Here is a 17,663-nt window from a genome sequence, read left to right on the forward strand (position 1 = left end):
CTACTCAGGAGAATGAGGCAGGAGAATTGCTTGAACTCAGGAGGCGGAGGTTGCAGTGAGCCAAGGTCACACCAGTGCACTCCAGCCTGGGCGACAAAGTGAGATCCTGTCTCAAAAATACATAAATAAATTAATTAATTAAATAAAGTAAAAAATAAAATTTAAAGTAAAAAAATAAAAATAGCTGGGCACAATTGCACACACCTGTGGTCTCAGCTACTTGGGAGGCTGAGGTGGGAGGATGACTTGAGCCCAGGAGGCCAAGGCTGCGGTGATCCATAACTGTGCCACTGCCCTCCAGCCTGGGCAACAGAGTGAGACCCTGTCCCCCACCCCACAGGAAAAAAAGAGGCCAAAATCAAAACTTGTAAGATCAGTGCCAGTGTTCAATAACAACAACATTGCCATCTTCTAAGAAGCTCTGCCTTACCATGCTCTTCATAACATATGTGGTGGGAAAACGAGGACGTCAAAGAGTCTGGGTTGCAAAATCGTTCTGAAGAATTCGATTCTGAACGAGAGGAAACATTTGGAAATCTTTCATTTATATCTCTCATGTTTCCCTTTTTAATGATTATGCAAGAATGAAATATGACAGAATTGTTTAAATATGTTCTAAAAAACGGTCTTTCAATAAGGCTAAGATAAAAATTCTGAATAATACAAAAGCACTGTGTTGGTTTAATTGGCAGTGATTTGGGGGCTTTTATCCCCCTTTTTTATGATGGTGCATGATATAATGATTGATTTATGTTGATGCATCTTTGATGTGATGAAAAACAGAAGCATTCCAATGAGTCAGTTCTCTCTCTGTGGTACAAAGGCATTTGGTCTTACTTTTATATTGTATTTTCTTCACTTTAGAAAAAAGCTGGGGCTCAGAATATACGATCCAGAGTAGCAGTTAAACAAATGGCTCTTTAAAATATTACCAACCAATGAACAAGTGATCTTGGACATTCAGATGCAGCTCGGGATTACTTAGAGCTTTTTAACTCATTAGCTAGGGCCAGGTTTCAGCAGACCACTGAATGTGGCAAACATGAGCATGTAGAGACGCTTTCGTGGGTCCCAAAGAAGTCTTGTATACTTGGAGTCGCAGTTAACTTTAGATCCTAAAAAGCGGGAAGCACGGCCACACTCTCGAGATTGACCGATGCATTTTAAAGTTATGCAGGTGTTCCACAACAGGTAAGTAGTTTCAAAACCGTCTATGCAGCATTCAAGGTGTTCCAAGTTCTTTGCTTGATGCTGGATAGAGAAAGACAGATTAAATAGCAGTTCAAACAGAGAAACAGGCACTGAAAATAAATAGTGATATAGTGTGCATCTATGATGCTAAGATGAAGGAATGCCAAGAGCTCATTGGGAAGGACTTCCAAGGCCCAAAATATGTGTTAAATCCTGATTTATGAGGAAACAAAGGGAAATTATTGTTTTAACCAGAAAAAAAAAATTATTTCAGTAAGTTCTCCAGCATTCTTTTTTTTTTTTTTTTTTGAGACGGAGTTTCGCTCTGTCACCCAGGCTGGAGTGAGTGGCGCCATCTCGGTTCACTGCAAGCTCCGCCTCCCGGGTTCCCGCCATTCTCCTGCCTCCGCCTCCCGAGTAGCTGGGACTACAGGCGCCGCCACCACGCCTGACTAATTCTTTGTATTTTAAGTAGAGACAGGTTTCACCGTGTTAGCCAGGATGGTCTCGATCTCCTGACCTCGTGATCCACCCGCCTCTGCCTCCCAAAATGCTGGGATTACAGGCGTGAGTCACCGTGCCTGGCCTCCTACATTCTTTAGCTGACCGAGTTGAACGTTAAATTTGCCTGGTGAAGATTTTTGCTTTCGTGAGAGTGATTTCCACTTGGAAGTGTGTATGTATTTTTTTTTTTTTTTTTTTTTTTTTGAGGCGGAGTCTCCCTCTGTCGCCCAGGCTGGAGTGCAGTGGCCGGATCTCAGCTCACTGCAAGCTCCGCCTCCCGGGTTCTCGCCATTCTCCAGCCTCAGCCTCCCGAGTAGCTGGGACTACAGGCGCCTGCCACCTCGCCCGGCTAGATTTTTGTATTTTTTTAGTAGAGACGGGGTTTCACCGTGTTAGCCAGGATGGTCTTGATCTCCTGACCTTGTGATCCGCCCATCTCGGCCTCCCAAAGTGCTGGGATTACAGGCTTGAGCCACCGCGCCCGGCGGAAGTGTGTATGTATTTTAAAGAAGCTGGCTGCCCTATGTGAAATATAAGACCTTAAAAAATCTATTTCATATAACCTTGGAAATTAACCAGTCTATAATCTTAAACATCTATTAGATAACAAATGAGCATACCATTTCTTTGAAATGTTAAATTGAGGCCAATTCATTAACTCTTCCCCAGACGTCACTGCAAACTCAGTCTTGTAAATGTGAAGTGGCTGTTAATGTCTGTGAAGTCAAATGCCTAGATAATGCTTGCTTCCCTATTTGAAGCTGTGTTTTAAATTCTGGGACTCCCATGAAGACCACATACTATTAAAAAAGTGATAATTCTCCAATCCAGATCTGTTCACTAGGATCTTACTCTTGGAATGCCTCTTGATTTACTGTATCTTATATGTTTCTCTTTCTCTTTCAATTTTAATTTTTATGAATTAAAAATTGTGATCTGTATTTTCTATATATATATTATTTAATTATTTATAAGGCCTCTAATGAAACTCTTTTAGATCATATATGTACGCTTGGGTTACCTTCTATTTAATTTAGTAGTTATTCATACAATAACCATGTATTAAGCATATACCATGGGCAGGGACAGTGTCCAGTGCTATATAAGGAGCCTTGTCTGAGTAAGGTGAGGAACATGGGCTTTGGAGTCAGCCATACATTAATTTGAACCCTAACTTCTACCACTTGCTAGCTGTAAGGCTAGATTTACCAAGTAGCTAATAAAGCAAATATTTTCTCCCACTCTGACTTAACTTTTTATTCTTTTAACGATGTCTTTCAAAGAGCAGAAGTTTTTAATTTTGATGAAATGTAATTAACTAATTTGCCTGTTTGTGGATCTTGTTTTGGTGTCATATGTAAGGAATCCTTGCCTAACACAAGGTCATAAACATTTTCTTCTTCGTTTAGTTCTAGATGTCCTATTGTGTTAGTTTTATGTTTAGGTCTATGAACACTTTTGAGTTAATTTTTGTGTTTGAAGTTTCAGTTTTTTTTTTTTCTCATGGATATCAAATTGTTATAGCATGTTTTGCTGAAAAGACAATACTTTCTTCATTGAATTATCATTGTGTCTTTGTTAAAAATCAGTTGTCATTGTATGTGAGTCTATTTTTTCCAACCCATGAACAAGGTATATCTCACCATTAAATTAGATCTTCCTGAATTTCTCTGTCATATTTGAAGCTATCACTGTACAGATCTTTCACATATTTTGTTAAATTTATTCTTATTTCATCTCTTTTATGCTATTATAAATACTATTGATTTTAACATTCTAGTTTCTGATTACTGCTACTATAAAGAACTATAATTAATTTTAGTACAACTTTTTTTGAGATATAATTCACATATCATATTGTTTATCTTTTAAAGTATGACGAAGATCTAACACTTGTGAAACTTATCAAAATCATTTTTTTTTTCAAAACTCTGGAAATTAACCAAAGTCTTGCAACAATGGAAGGGCTTTTCCTTGAGAACAGGTTCTGCCCAGAGGAGTTTATCACAGGTAGACAGAAAGCATAGGAATCCTGGTCCTTGCCTTGGAGCCAACGTAATATCTGCCGACAGTTTTAGTCTTTGTTTACCCTGATGCTCTTCTTCCCAGAGAATGAGGAGAAACTAAAGAGATCTGTCAGAAGCTGAAATTTCAATGATCCACATTTTGGACCAATTGAACCTACGTAAAAGCTACTGGTACCAGTAAGTGAGTGTTGCAAGCTTTTAAACCTGAACTTCAATCCATACACAACAATTAACTTAAAACAAGTCATAGACCTAAATATGCAACTTCTAAATATACAACCAACACAATAATACTTCTAGAACTAAACATAGCAAAAATTCTGTGACCTTGGGTTATGCAAAGATTTCTTAGGTTTGACAGACATGTCAGTTTAGCTATTGGTAGAATAGACAACTTGGAGTCTGCAATGAAGACCCAGGTCTTTTATAGACACGCTACAGTGTAAGTCCCATTTGGACTTTGAGTTTGGACTTACAATATCCTACTCTAGCCTACGACTTTAGTCATTTTCTACATTCTATCATTTCTCTGAAATTCCTGGTTACAGAGAGTTTATAGGAGCTTTTCCTTGCTAATTTGTTGGCCGCTAATTCTTTTTTTTTTTTTTTTTTTTTTGAGACGGAGTCTCATTCTGTCACCCAGGCTGGAGTACAGTGGCACAATCTTGGCTCACTGCAACCTCTGCCTCCTGGTTTCGAGCGATTCTCATGTCTCAGCCTCGAAGTAGTTGGGATTACAGGTGCCAGCCACCACATCTGGCTAATTTTTGTATTTTTAATAGAGACAGGGTTTTGCTATGGCTGGTCTTGAACTCCTGGCCTCAGGTGATCCGTCTCCCTCAGCCTCCCAAAGTGTTGGGATTACAGACATGAGCCATTGCGCCCAGCCCGTTAGCTGTTAATTCTTAATAGGCAGTATTTGCTTTCTCTTGGCGTATATATAATATAATCCTTGCATTTATGTATTTTTTTACCCCCCCCCAGAACTCTGGAGGTGAGAACAAATGAGTCTTGTGATGAGATTATTGTGGGAACTTTCCTAAGCTAAAGATAAAAAATCCAGTTATTACTATTTTCCTGAGTCAGTGGTGCAATTTTTAATCCTACAATGACAACAAGAATGTTAGAAAGTCACATGGAAAAGTTTTGAATGTGTAATACCCTCATGTGTGGTCACAGGAGAACCCTTTAGAACCCGCAGTTGAAGACAGAATTTTGACTTTATCATGGGGCCTTTCCAGTTCTACTTTCTTCACTTCAAAGCCTCAGAAGAACCGATGCAATGAGAGCTGCCAGTGAGCCCAAGTTAAAGGTAAGTTTTCTAAGGGTCAGGTGCGCTGGCTCACAGTTGTAATCCCAGCACTTTTGATAATGTCAGGAGGCAGTGAAATGCCTAGGCAGATAGGGGCAGGTCCTGGGTGAAGCCCCACCTTCAAGCAAAAAACAGTTTAAAGCCTGAAAGCCAAGTTACAAGTCAAACCCACAGACCGGATTAAGAACCTGTCTTCCTGTTTGGCATGCCTTCCTCTGATTGATCCCCACCTTTCACCTATTTTACATATATCTACCCCTCCCTGATGAGTGGCTTTTTACATTGTCATGCCCACCGTTGAGTGATGCCTTTGTTTTAACTTTTTCTGTATAGTCACAAAACAGTGAGCACACACTTCTCATTCTGAGCCCATAAAAGCCCCAAACCTAGCCACACGGACAGACAAACCACCTGACTTCAGGTGGGTGACAAGCCTCACGTCCCCTCTCTACTGAGAGCTGTTTTGTTGCTTAACAAAATTCTTCTTTGCCCTCCTGACCTTTCAATTGTCAGCATATCCTCATTCTTCTTAGACATAGGACAAAAGCTTGGGACCCACTGAGTGTAGATACAGAGAAAGCTGTAACACCTTGGCACTCTGCCCTCTGCCGAGCTGCCCCACATGAGGAAGTAGTGGCAGGGCCAAGCTAGCCCCAAAGCTGCAGGCCTGAGTTGGGGAAGGTGCTGACAGAGCTGTTAACATGAAGCAGTGGCAGAGCCAAGCTAACCCCGAAGCTACAGGCCAGAGTCGGGCAAGGGGCTGACAGAGCTGTTAACATGCTGCTGTCCTCGGGCTGCAGACAGTGGGACTAAAAGAGCTAACTGGCACACTGTAACACCCCCTCTGGGGCTTTGGGGTGGTGGGCACCACTGCCTGGGCACCAGTGCATTCCCCTTGTCTAGACGCTGGAGTCCACTGTGGAAGTGGCTTGCCACATGCCTGGTCCAACCGCAAGCACTGCACAGAACCTGCTTCTGTGTTGGCACTTGGAATAGCCAGTTGGACCCTGTGCTCACTTGCTCACTCACTTGCTCACATACCCGCTCCTGCTGGGGACTGAGTGCACAGTCACCACAGCAGCAGGATCCATGCTAGAATGCAGGCTGGGCATGGTCCAGCAGGCTGAGTGGATGGGGTGTCTCCTGCAGCAAACCCAGGCCCGAGCAAGGCCTGGGCAAGGGCATCACCTGCTGGGGGTCTCCAGCTGACATGTGACTTGAGAGAAATCCTGCCTCACTTTGAAAGGCTGTGGTTGGTCATTCACTTAAGTGTAAGAGTTTGAGACCAACCTGGGCAACACAGCAAGATCCTGTTTCTACAAACAAACAAACAAAAAATGCCGGGAGTGATGGTGCATATGCTTGTGGTCCCAGCTCGGGAGGCTGAGGTGGGAGCATTGCTCGAGCCAAGGAGGTTGAGGCTGCAGTGAGTCATGATTGTGCCACTGTACTCCAGCCTGGGCAACAGAGTGAGACCCTGTCTAGAAAAACAAAAAAGTTTCTTTGAAAACAGAGAAGACAAAGCCACATGCTTATGACTGGTTTTATGTCTGATGCAGCTTGTTACGCTCCTCCAGGCATCTTTGACAGAGGAGATGATGGATCAGGGCTTTGAATCTTGAAGTCATTTTACAAACAGCAAATGGATAAAAGTTTACTCTGTTTTTGCTCAGTGTGTACAGCAGTTCACACACAGGCCATTTGATGGTCCTGACTTTTTGCCCATAAATACAATATTAGAAACTTGTGCTTCAAATAGGTGGTGGGTGTTGATGACAGATAGGGGAAAATTAGATCTGTCTATATATAATATAATGTAGAATATATAATATAGAATACATATTGTTTGCACCCACAGATTTTGTGTTAGCAAGACCTGCCTAAGAAGCCCATGAGATTGATCCTTAGCAGCACATATTCTCCCAGGAAGTATCACGTCTTCCAGTCTCTGTTCTATTTACTTGGTTGCCTGGATTTCATATACTCACAGTCAAAGTAGGTAAAGATGTCAGATGTTGTCCCTTCCTTATCTGCTGATCAGAACCACCAGCTCTTGGCTGGTTTGCTACATCATAAATACTACTTAGACATACAGCTTACGTGCAGGATTTTCAGTCCTTGGAGTCTAAATCTAAGCACACAGATCTGGAGCTTTCCATTTTGGGGATATTGTTTCCTCAGTCCGTAATCAGGGAACTCAGAATTCAGAGCTTTAGGCTTCGAATCTTAGGCAAACCCCACCAAGAGTTTTAAAAGGACCCTAGATTACTCTTAACTGACATGGCATCCCTGAGACTAATCTGCATTTGGATACACCAGGCTTTGTGAAGACCACAAGAGGCTCTGTGGCTTTCACAATTAGTTTGCCACTCTTCTTTCAGAGCTAGAAGCCAAGAGCAAAATGGGCATTAGATTACTCAAAGATTTAGTATATTAGGTACTCAAGTGCCAGGCATATGCTGTAAATGGAGTAAAGAAACTTCAGGATACAATCCACCCTTATCTTTACTAGTTTAATTTGCTCCTCTATAGAGAGTACAGTTAATAGATAATTGCCTCTATTCTCCTCCTCCAGTCCCTTGGAAATAGCATGGTTTCTTCTTGCAGCAGCTGATGAATTATCTTTATTAGTAATAATAAAGAATTCTGCCTTTTCATTCTTATAACTCATCTGAAATGCAATATATTTGAACACTAACATTCAGGCTCAAATTGATCTTTAGTGGAAGCATATGATAGAAAAAAAGATCCAAGAGAAATGGAATCTGTTGGTAATTTAAACTTTTTGTTTAATGCCAGGACTCAGAGAAATTTTGGGTTTCTCAGGGCATGACAAAATTATAAAATTATTTGAAATCAATGAATAGTAGTACTTATGTATTTTTAATATGAGAAACTTCACTCCTACTGGAGTAGGTAAAAGATTTCATGCTGAAGTCAGACAAGAAAAGTCATCCATATTGGCACCAGTTGGAATTAACTGGTGTTAAGATATTAGCATGTTGGCTTTTGTTTTTTTAATCACGTTTTAAAAAATTGCACAAGTTATACACGAATATAGATAATTTCTTTAAAAACTAGAATGTTATGGTTAGAAATGAACTATCACTTTGACATCTTTCATAATCCATACTGACTCAACCTCCAAGCAGAACCAATCACTATTACCAGAGTTCTTTTATATACTTTCACCCCCACACACTCACACACATATAACCAGAGAAAATACTCTTTTTCTGGGGTTTTATACACATAGGTACAAGTTATTTGACAGCTTACTTGTTTACTGAATGTTATTTTTGGAACTATATGTATAGATACCTACAAATATAGCTCATTCTTGTAACTATTGAATAATCACCCATGTGATTTTAATTCATTTGCTCACTTATTTGCTCATTCCCCTGTTGAATTATGTGGTTACTTCCTACCCTCCTCCATTCCTCTCTTATAAAGAATGCTGTATTGCTCATCTTTGCATATTTCCATATCCACGTATATTTGTTTAACCTAGAGACCGGAAAGAATCGCTGAGAAAGAGTATGTATATTTTCACATTTAATAGATACAATCAAATTGTCCTCCCCAATGGCTGTAGTGATTTCCATCAGCAACTCATCTGAACTTTATTTTGACCCCTCAACAATATGTAATATGTAGATCTTAAATTGTTGGCCAATCCAATGGATGAAAAACGGCATAGCATTATTTTAATTTGTACTTTCCTGATTACTGGTGACTTTTATCATCTTTTCATATGTTTGTTGTGTACTTGGATAGAGTAATTTTTCTATTGAGTCATATTAGTCTCTGTAAATTTTATTTATTTTGGTATCATATGTTTATTTATTTATTTATTTATTTGAGACAGAGTCTCGCTCTGTCACCCAGGCTGGAAGTGCAGGGGCATGATCTTGGCTCACTGCAACCTCCGACTCCCGAGTTCAAGCAATTCTCCTGCTTCAGCCTCTTGAGTAGCTAGGATTACAGGCACGTGCCACCACACTGGCTAATTTTTTAATATTTTTGGTAGAGTTGGGGTTTCACCATGTTGGCCAGGCTGGTCTCCAACTGCTGACCACAAGTGATCTGCCCTGCTCAGCTGGGATTACAGGCGTGAGCCACTGCACCTGGCCTGGTATCATATCATTAAAAGTAACTCTCCATTATATATCTTCTTCATCCTAGATGTTGTCTCATTTTTGTATATGCTGTTTCTGTTTAAGTAGAGGTGTAAAATTTTGATATAGCCACATTTATGATTTTCTATTGTTCTTATTTTGGGCTAATATAATTAATATCTTTGTAACCCAAGGTCATAAACTTTTAAATTTTCTATGTGAAAGTGCTAACAGTCCCTCCCTACTTTGTATTTCTATGTTTTCTTTCTTCTGAGGATACTCTACATTCTTGTGAACTGAGTTACGCATTTAAAATACTTTTTAAAAATGTTATCCAGCATTTCTAGGTGCGTCAGATGAGGCTGTAGTTATGTGCTCTACCTGAATGCTCTGAATTATATTCCAGAAATTTATTCATTTTGCCCAGACATTAGAATTGCTATTTCTCTTTTTTCTAAAAAGTACTCCCAAATCTTATTTATCTCTATTTAAAACAATCATCTTTCTTTTCCTGTTTTTGTTGGAAACAATCTCAAATTGTTACAAATAAACACACAGAACTTTTTCTCCATCATCTGAGAGTAATTTGTTAACATGAAACTTCATTACCCCTAAATAATTTAGTATGTATTTCCTACAAACAAGAACATTCTTTTACATACCAACAATCAAACCATAAACATTAGGACATTATCACTGATTTGTTATTACAATCTATTCCACAACACCCATCAAACTTTGCAAATCGCCCTTCGATGTGCTTTAGAGAAAAAGGATCCAGTCCAGAATCATGCATTGCATTTAGTTGTGTCGCTTTGGTCTCCTTCAATTTGGAACAGTTCCTCAGTTTTCTCTTGATGTTTTTGGACCTTGATATATTTGAAGGTTACAGGTCAGTAATTTGTAGAATGTTCTTCAATTTGAGTTTGATGTTTCCACATGATTAGATTCAGGTGTGCAACTTTGTCAGGAATATCACAGAAAGATGCTGTGTTCTTCTATTGCAACCTGACAGATGGGAACCTGATTTTGGTTTGTCCTGTTGGGATTTGATTAAGGGAGTGTGATGGTCAATTTTATGTGTCAACTTGGCTGGGCTAAGGGATGCACCAATAGCTGGTAAAACATTATTTCTGCGTGTGTCTGTGAGGATGTTTCTAGAAGAGATTGGCATTTGAATCAGTGGACTGAGTAAGGAGAATCTACCTTCACCAGTGTGGTTGGGCATTATCCAATCCATTGAGGACTGGAATAGAACAGATATAACAAGGAAGGGTGAATGCTCTCTTCCTTCCTGAGATGAGACATTCATCTTCTCTTACCCTCGACACTGGAGCTCCTGGTTCTCAGGGCCTTGGACTCTGGGGCTTTCACTAGCACACTTCTACTCTCATCTGCTGGTTTCCAGGTCTTCAGCCTTGAATTGTTGGCTCCTCTGGTTCTCAGGCCTTCAACCTCAGAATGGATTACAGCACTCACCTTCCTGATTCTTCAGCTTGCAATGGCATAGCATGGGACTTCTCGGCCTCCGTTAGCTCATGAGCCAATTCACATAATAAATCTCCTCTCCTATATTGAGATATATGGGTTCTCCAGAGCAGCAGCCCAATAGGATGTCTAGATATGTGAGACTAATTCAGGTGGTGTCTGCCAGGCTTATACGTTGTAAGGTAATTAATTTTCTTTTTTAATTAATACTATTGTGTGAGGAGGTGCTTTGAGAGTGATCTGGTTTGGCTCTGTGTCCCCACCCAAAACTCATCTTGAATTGTAATTCAAACTGTAATTCCCAGGGGTTGAGGGTGGGTCCTGGTGGTCGGTAACTGGATCATAGTGGTGGTTCCCCCATGCTGTTCTCGTGATAGTCAGTGAATTCTCATGAGATCTAATGGTTTTCTATATGGCAGTTGCACCTGCTCACTTCTCTCCTGCCTCCTTGTGAAGAAGGTGCCTGGTTCCCCTTCTGCCATGATTGTAAGTTTCCTGAGGCCTCCCCCGCCATGTGGAACTGTGAGTCAGCTAAATGGCCTTTGTTTATAAATTACCCAGTCTCAGGTGGTATCTTTACAGCAGTGTGAAAACGGACTAATGGATCAATACAGAGAACATGTAAATATTGCATTCCTTATCAAACTTTCCATTTATGGATTCATTCAATTTATATTAATTTATACTCAATGATTGCTATTTGTTTGTTTGTTTGGAGATGGAGTTTCGCTCTTTCACCCAGGCTGGAGTGAAGTGGCATGATTTCGGCTCACTGCAACCTCTGCCCCCTGGGTTCAAGCAGTTCTTCTGCCTCAGCCTCCCAACTAGCTGGGTTTACAGGTGGCACCACACTTGGCTAATTTTTGTACTTTTAGTAGAGATGGGGTTTCCCCATGTAGGCCGGGCTGGTCTCGAACTCCTGACTCAGATGATCTGCCAGCCTTGGCCTCCCAAAGTGCTAAGATTACAGGTGTGAACAACCACACCTGGCCTGAATGATTGCTATTTTATTCACTAGGTTTTAATTTGTTCATTAGGGAATCTATTATTACCATTATTTATTCTGATGCTCAAACTGGCCAGTGAGACTGCCTTTAAATTGAGTTCTGTGTCCTTTTTCTCCACCTCTCTGGTTCAAATGATTCTAGTACCTCAGCCTCCCAAGTGGTAGGAATTACAGATACGCACTACCACGCCCAGCTAATTTTTGTATTTTTAGTAAAGACAGGGTTTCGCCATGTTGGCCAGGCTGGTCTCGAACTCCTGGCCCTATGTGATGCGCCCCCTCAACCTCCTAAAGAGTTGGGATTAGGGGTGTGAGCCACTGCACCCGGCCCCTCTCCATGTTTCTAAACAACTTCTCCAACAGTGAGAAGGCTGGCTGCCATTACTCTTAATATATTTACTGACTGAATCCTGCATGCTACTCTTTTCATTGCCATTGCCCTTTCCTTTCTTTTCTCCTCCCTCCTTTAACCTGTGTTGATGTCTTTCTCACCTCTTTTGGGCTCCGCCACCCTGCTTACCCCTCTGCCTCGGCAAGAATGTCCTCCTCATCTGCCTTGGGCTGGGTCATTTCCTGCATGGGAGCGCTTCTCTCCCATCTTGGGCTCTGACATCCCACGCCAGCCCTCTCACTGGGTGGACACTATCTTTAACCTGCTCAGGCCCCTAGACCCCCTGATGGGCCTTCCTCCTAGACAGACACCCCCTGCTCCCACCACCAGCTTTCTTTTTTTTTTTAATTAATCAATGAAGTTTTTCATTTGAGATGGAGTCTTGCTCTGCCACCAGGCTGGAGTGCAGTGGCACGATCTCGGCTTACTGTAACTTCTGCCCCCCCAGGTTCAAGCGATTCTCCTGCCTCAACCTCCCAAGTAGCTGGGACTATAGGCACCCGCCACCACACCAAACTAATTTTTGTATTTTTAATAGAGATGGGGTTTCACAATGTTGGCCAGGATAGTCTCGATCTCTTGACCTCATGATCTGCTCGCCTTGGCCTCCCAAAGTGCTGGAATTACAGGCATGAGTCACCATGCCCGGCCCACCCACCAACTTTCTCTGGCTCTGACACCCTGTGCACCCTCCTCTGGGATGTCCCTGAATAGAGGCCCTCTTCCCTCTGCTCAGTCTCCAGAAACCTGTACCTCAGGCTCTGGCAATGTCCTCCTCAGTTGGCTTGGTTTCTGATGCCCTAGCTGTCTCTGGGTTATTGCAGATGGTGCCCCTCCTTGTGGACCCTCTTCTTGCCCTGCTCAGCCTTCGATAGGCAGTATCAGGCTGCCTCCCTACGGGGACACCTCCTCAGCCTTCGTGGTCTCTGACACCTCATGCAGCCTCTGTGGCTCTCCCCACAACACCTACCTTGTTCAGCCCCAGCTACTGGCTTGTGGTTTCCATTATTCAAGAAGGAAAGAAAAAGGAAAAGGAAGAAGAAAATAACATAGAAAAGAAAGCGCTGTTCTTTAATGTTGATTTTTTTCTACATTTTTCCTTTTTATGGCTTATCTCAAGATTTCTATTTCATTTGCCCTTTGTAAAATTAATAGATTTGGTTTGTTGATTGGATCTGTTTTCCCCCAAATTAATCCATTTCTTCTTTGATCTTTATTTTCCCTTGTTCTTGCATTCTTTAGAGTTTACTTTGTTATCCTCTCTCTAGATTTCAATTGAACACTTTTATTTTCATCTTTTTTGTTTGTAATGAGTGAATTTAAGGTTATAAATTTTCCTTTATGTACCACTTTAGCATAATTCCATAAGTTTAATGGATAGGACTTTTGTTGACATTTGGTATCAAATATTATCATTTTGATTTCCTTTTTAGCCCATAAGTAGTATAACAGTTTGCTTTTTACATTCCTTTTATAATGGAGAAAAGTTATTTGTCATTTTATTGTTGATTTCTACGTTTATTGTGTTTTGGCAAATAGTATAATCCATAGGATACTAGTTTTCATAATTTATTAAGCCTAGTTTGCATATAGTATTTGACCAGTATTTTAAAACATATTTGAACTGGGTGTGGTGGCTCACGCCTGTAATCCTAGCACTCTGTGAGGCCGAGGCAGGCAGATCACCTGAGGTCAGGAGTTCGAGACCAGCCTGGCCAACATGGTGAAACCCCATCTCTACTAAAAATACAAAAATATCCGGGCATGGTGGCACGCACCTGTAATCCCAGCTACTCAGGAGACTGAGGCAGGAGAATCACTTGAACCTGAGAGGCGGAGGTTGCAGTGAGCCGAGATTATATCATTGCACTCCAGCCTGGGCAACAGAGCGAGACTCCATCTCAAAAAACAAACAAAAAAACCCTCCATATTTTGAAAGTGTTTGAAAATAAAGTTTATTCTCTCTCTATTGGGTATATTTGTGTGGTCACAAACGTGTGTGTAACATAAATGTGTGTGAATAACATGATTATCATGATATGTTGATCATATTATTCACATATTGTGTAGCTTTAACAAGTTTTGTATTAGTTTTGGAAAGTTTTAGTTAATGTAAGTTTTGTATTAATATGTTAATTTCCAGCTGGGTTCGGTGGCTCACATCTGTAATCCCAGCACTTTGGGAGGCCAAGGCAGGTGGATCATGAGGTCAGGAGATCGAGATCATCCTGGCTAACACGGTGAAATACAAAAATACAAAAAATTAGCTGGGCGTGGTGGCGGGCGCCTGTAGTTCCAGCTACTCGGTAGGCTGAGGCAGGAGAATGGCATGAACCCAGGAGGCAGAGCTTGCAGTGAGACGAGATCTTGCCACTGCACTCCAGCCTGGGTGACACAGCGAGACTCGGCCTCAAAAAAAAAAAAAAAAAAAATTAGTTTCCCACTATAATTACATCAAATTTGACAACTTCATAATTTGAGGCTATATTACTGAGTACAGATTTATCATTGTTTTAGATTCTTGATGGATTTTTAAATCATTTTATCCATATGAATGACCCATTTGAATTCAACGAATTCTTTTCATATTAAGTTGTTTTTTGGAGAGATATATAACTTTATTTTGCTCAGTATTTGTCTTATATCTCTTTTTCCAATTCTTTATGTTCCAATTTTTGGGGTAGTATTGTTTTAAGTGTCCCTTACATACTATATCTAGATATATTTTTAGTCTATTCTGCAAATTTTTAAGAGGGAGTTTAAAACCATTAGCTATATTACAACTGCAAATATACTTGAATTTATTTCTTTTATATAATTTTGTGTTTGCAGTTTAATATTATCTTCGCTTCTCTTCCTATTTCCAATTGCATAGGTGAAGTTTTCTTTGTTTCATTTCCCTCTATTTGTTTAAAAAGTTATATTTTCTGGCCTGGTGTGGTAGCTCACGTGTGTAATCTCAGCACTTTGGGAGGCCACGGCAGGCAGATCACCTGAGGTCAGGAGTTTGAGATCAGCCTGGCCAATGTGGTGAAACACTGTCTCTAGTAAAAATATAAGAATTAGCTGGGCGTGGTGGCGAACACCTGTAATCCCAGCTACTCCTTTAGGCTGAGGACAAGAATCGCTTGAAAACAGGAGGAAGAGATTGCAGTGAGGTGATGCCACTGCTCTCCAGCCTGGGAGACAGGAGACTCTGTCTCAAAAAAAGTTATATTTTCCATTTCTATATTTATATTCTATGTTCTATAATTATAGAGTTAATGAAAATTTAAGATTTTTTTTTCTAGTTAAACATAAAGCTATTCTGTACCTCAATCTTCCTCAGAAATATGACAAAATAGTTGAAATACTTTATTTTTTTTTCACTCTCATCTTACCTTCTAACTTCCAAGTTTATTTCCCAGCTCATAACTAATGATACTCAATTTTGTAATAATTTTTAATAATGATACACATTAAGATTCACTAATACTTGTTTACTAATTTCTTTTCTTACCATTAATTCTTCACACACACACACCCACTTTATTTATTTTGACATGGGGTCTGACTCTGTTGCCCAGGCTGGAGTGCAGTGGCGTGATCTCAGCTCAGTGCAGCATTCACTTCCAGGTCTCCAGCGATTCTCCCACCTCAGCCATCCCAGTAGCTGAGACTAGAGGTGCGCACCACCGTGCCTGGCTAATTTTTGTATTTTTGGTAGAGACGGGGTTTTATCACGTTGGCCAGGCTGGTCTCAAACTCTGAGCTCAAAGAGATCTGCCTGCCTCTGCCTCCCAAAGTGCTGTGATTACAGGTGTGAGCCACCATGCCTGGCTACCACATATTAATTCATTCTTTAGACCTCTTTTTTTTTCTCTTGATAGAATCCATTCTAAGTTGTTCTGTCAATGCAACTCTGTTTAAAACATGGCCTGTATGAAGTTGTCAGGAATCTGCCCCAACACTTGGATGATTCTTCAGCTGGATATAAAATTCTACAATCAGAGTAACCGTGTACTGACTTCCAACAGTCCACATTTCCAAAGGTACATGTAATCTCAATCAGATTTGTTTTTTTGTGTGTGTTCTCTAATAACTTTCGGGATCTTTTCTCTATTCTGTACCCTTAATTTCAGAAGTTTCACTCTGTGTAGGTGTGAACCTAAAATATTTTTCCTGCTTCTTCTTGTTTTAATTTCCATTCTTTATCACTTTAAGAATTTTAAAGATACTTATCCTGGGATACTTTTCAGGTTGACTTCGTCTATTTCCTTTGGTGTAAACGCTTCCATTCGCTGTTATTCATAATGTTTATCTTCTTAAACATTTTTAGGATTCGTGTTTTGTGAGCTCACATTCTGTACATTTCTCCTGTGGTTGTCTTTCATGGAAAGTCGCAGCCTGTTTCCCACATCCACGCCAGGATGCATTTGGACGGTTATGCTCAGAAAATGCTCCTGCATAATGATCTATCTCCTCCCGTGTCTGCTAATGGCGCGACCTCACTCACCTTCATGTACAGGGGATGATACCAGAAACCACGGCCGCTGAAAACCATGGCCACCGTAGTTCCTTAGTGGCCTTGGGAATGGTGCAAGGCTGTCCAATTAGTCTCTGTTTACAGGAGTACTGTGTTTCCACCCTGAGCTCCAGGAAGATAGTGTTTATTGGGACTGCATTCAAAGAGATCGAAGAGATCCTGGCTGTGGCTCCTGAACTTTCTGCTTGGGATCCATGCCCTGTTCTCCCAGGCGAAGTGATTTTAGTCTTTAACAATTACCAAATACCCCTTTGGTTATGTTCTTGTTAGAAAATAGTCACTTTTCTTCTTTTCCTAAGGAACTATGTGTTTGCTAGTCTTGAAATTTTAGAAATCATTCCCATTTGGAGAGTGGAGGGTTTAGAATATGTTTCATCTGCCTTTATAATTATATATATTTTTGTTTTATTATTATTATTATTTTATAGAGATGAGGTCTCACTATGTTGCCCAGGCTGGTCTCGAACTCCTGAGTTCAAGCAGTCTTCCCACTTTGGCCTCCCTGAGTGTTAACATTACAGGTGTGAGCCACCACACCTGGTCTGCCTTTATAAATATTATTATATAATGTCTTTAGCCTAGACGAAGCTGAAATTCTTTCCAGTGAATCTTGTGCTGTGGCTATTGGGGTTTACTGTGGGAAAAACAGCAGAAAGACTTGCTCCTGTGCCTGAATACTGAAGAGGACTGCAAAAGCCAAAGGCAGGAAGAAGTTCAGGGGATAGGATGGAGAGTGCGCATAGCAAATTGCCCCTGAACTTAGTCCTGTAATAAGTTTGCAGGGCAGAAGATGCCAGGGCAGATAAACTAGGATAGGAACTGCTATCCTAGTTTATATGGAGTGGAGTGATGTAGTCTGTGTGGAGTGATATGGTAACTAGGTATATGAATACATTCCTCATAGCAACATCACTCCACACAGCCAATTCAAACTCTGTGGCCTGAAGGCAACAATTCTGAGTATATTCTCTATTCCCCCAGTCTCCCTCAGTCTGTAGATTGCAACCTCACCTACCAAATGTCCGCTACCACTTGAGTGGGACCATCACCAGCCTGGATTTGAGAGCTCACCTGGCAATTTCTCCAGCCATTATATCA

General features: G+C 40.8%; 1 long non-coding RNA gene across 1 annotated transcript; it reads right to left on the bottom strand.

Annotated features, from left to right (window-relative positions):
* Positions 1-538: 538 nt before the first annotated feature.
* Positions 539-7,082, bottom strand: LOC112607889. The gene is made up of 2 exons (XR_003115918.1): positions 7,023-7,082; positions 539-1,251 (listed from the first exon to the last, which is right to left on the bottom strand). It is a non-coding gene; the product is annotated as an uncharacterized LOC112607889 (long non-coding RNA).
* Between the last annotated feature and the right edge of the window lie 10,581 nt (positions 7,083-17,663).

The sequence above is a fragment of the Theropithecus gelada genome, chromosome 1 (assembly GCF_003255815.1).
Source record: "Theropithecus gelada isolate Dixy chromosome 1, Tgel_1.0, whole genome shotgun sequence".
NCBI lineage: Eukaryota > Metazoa > Chordata > Mammalia > Primates > Cercopithecidae > Theropithecus > Theropithecus gelada.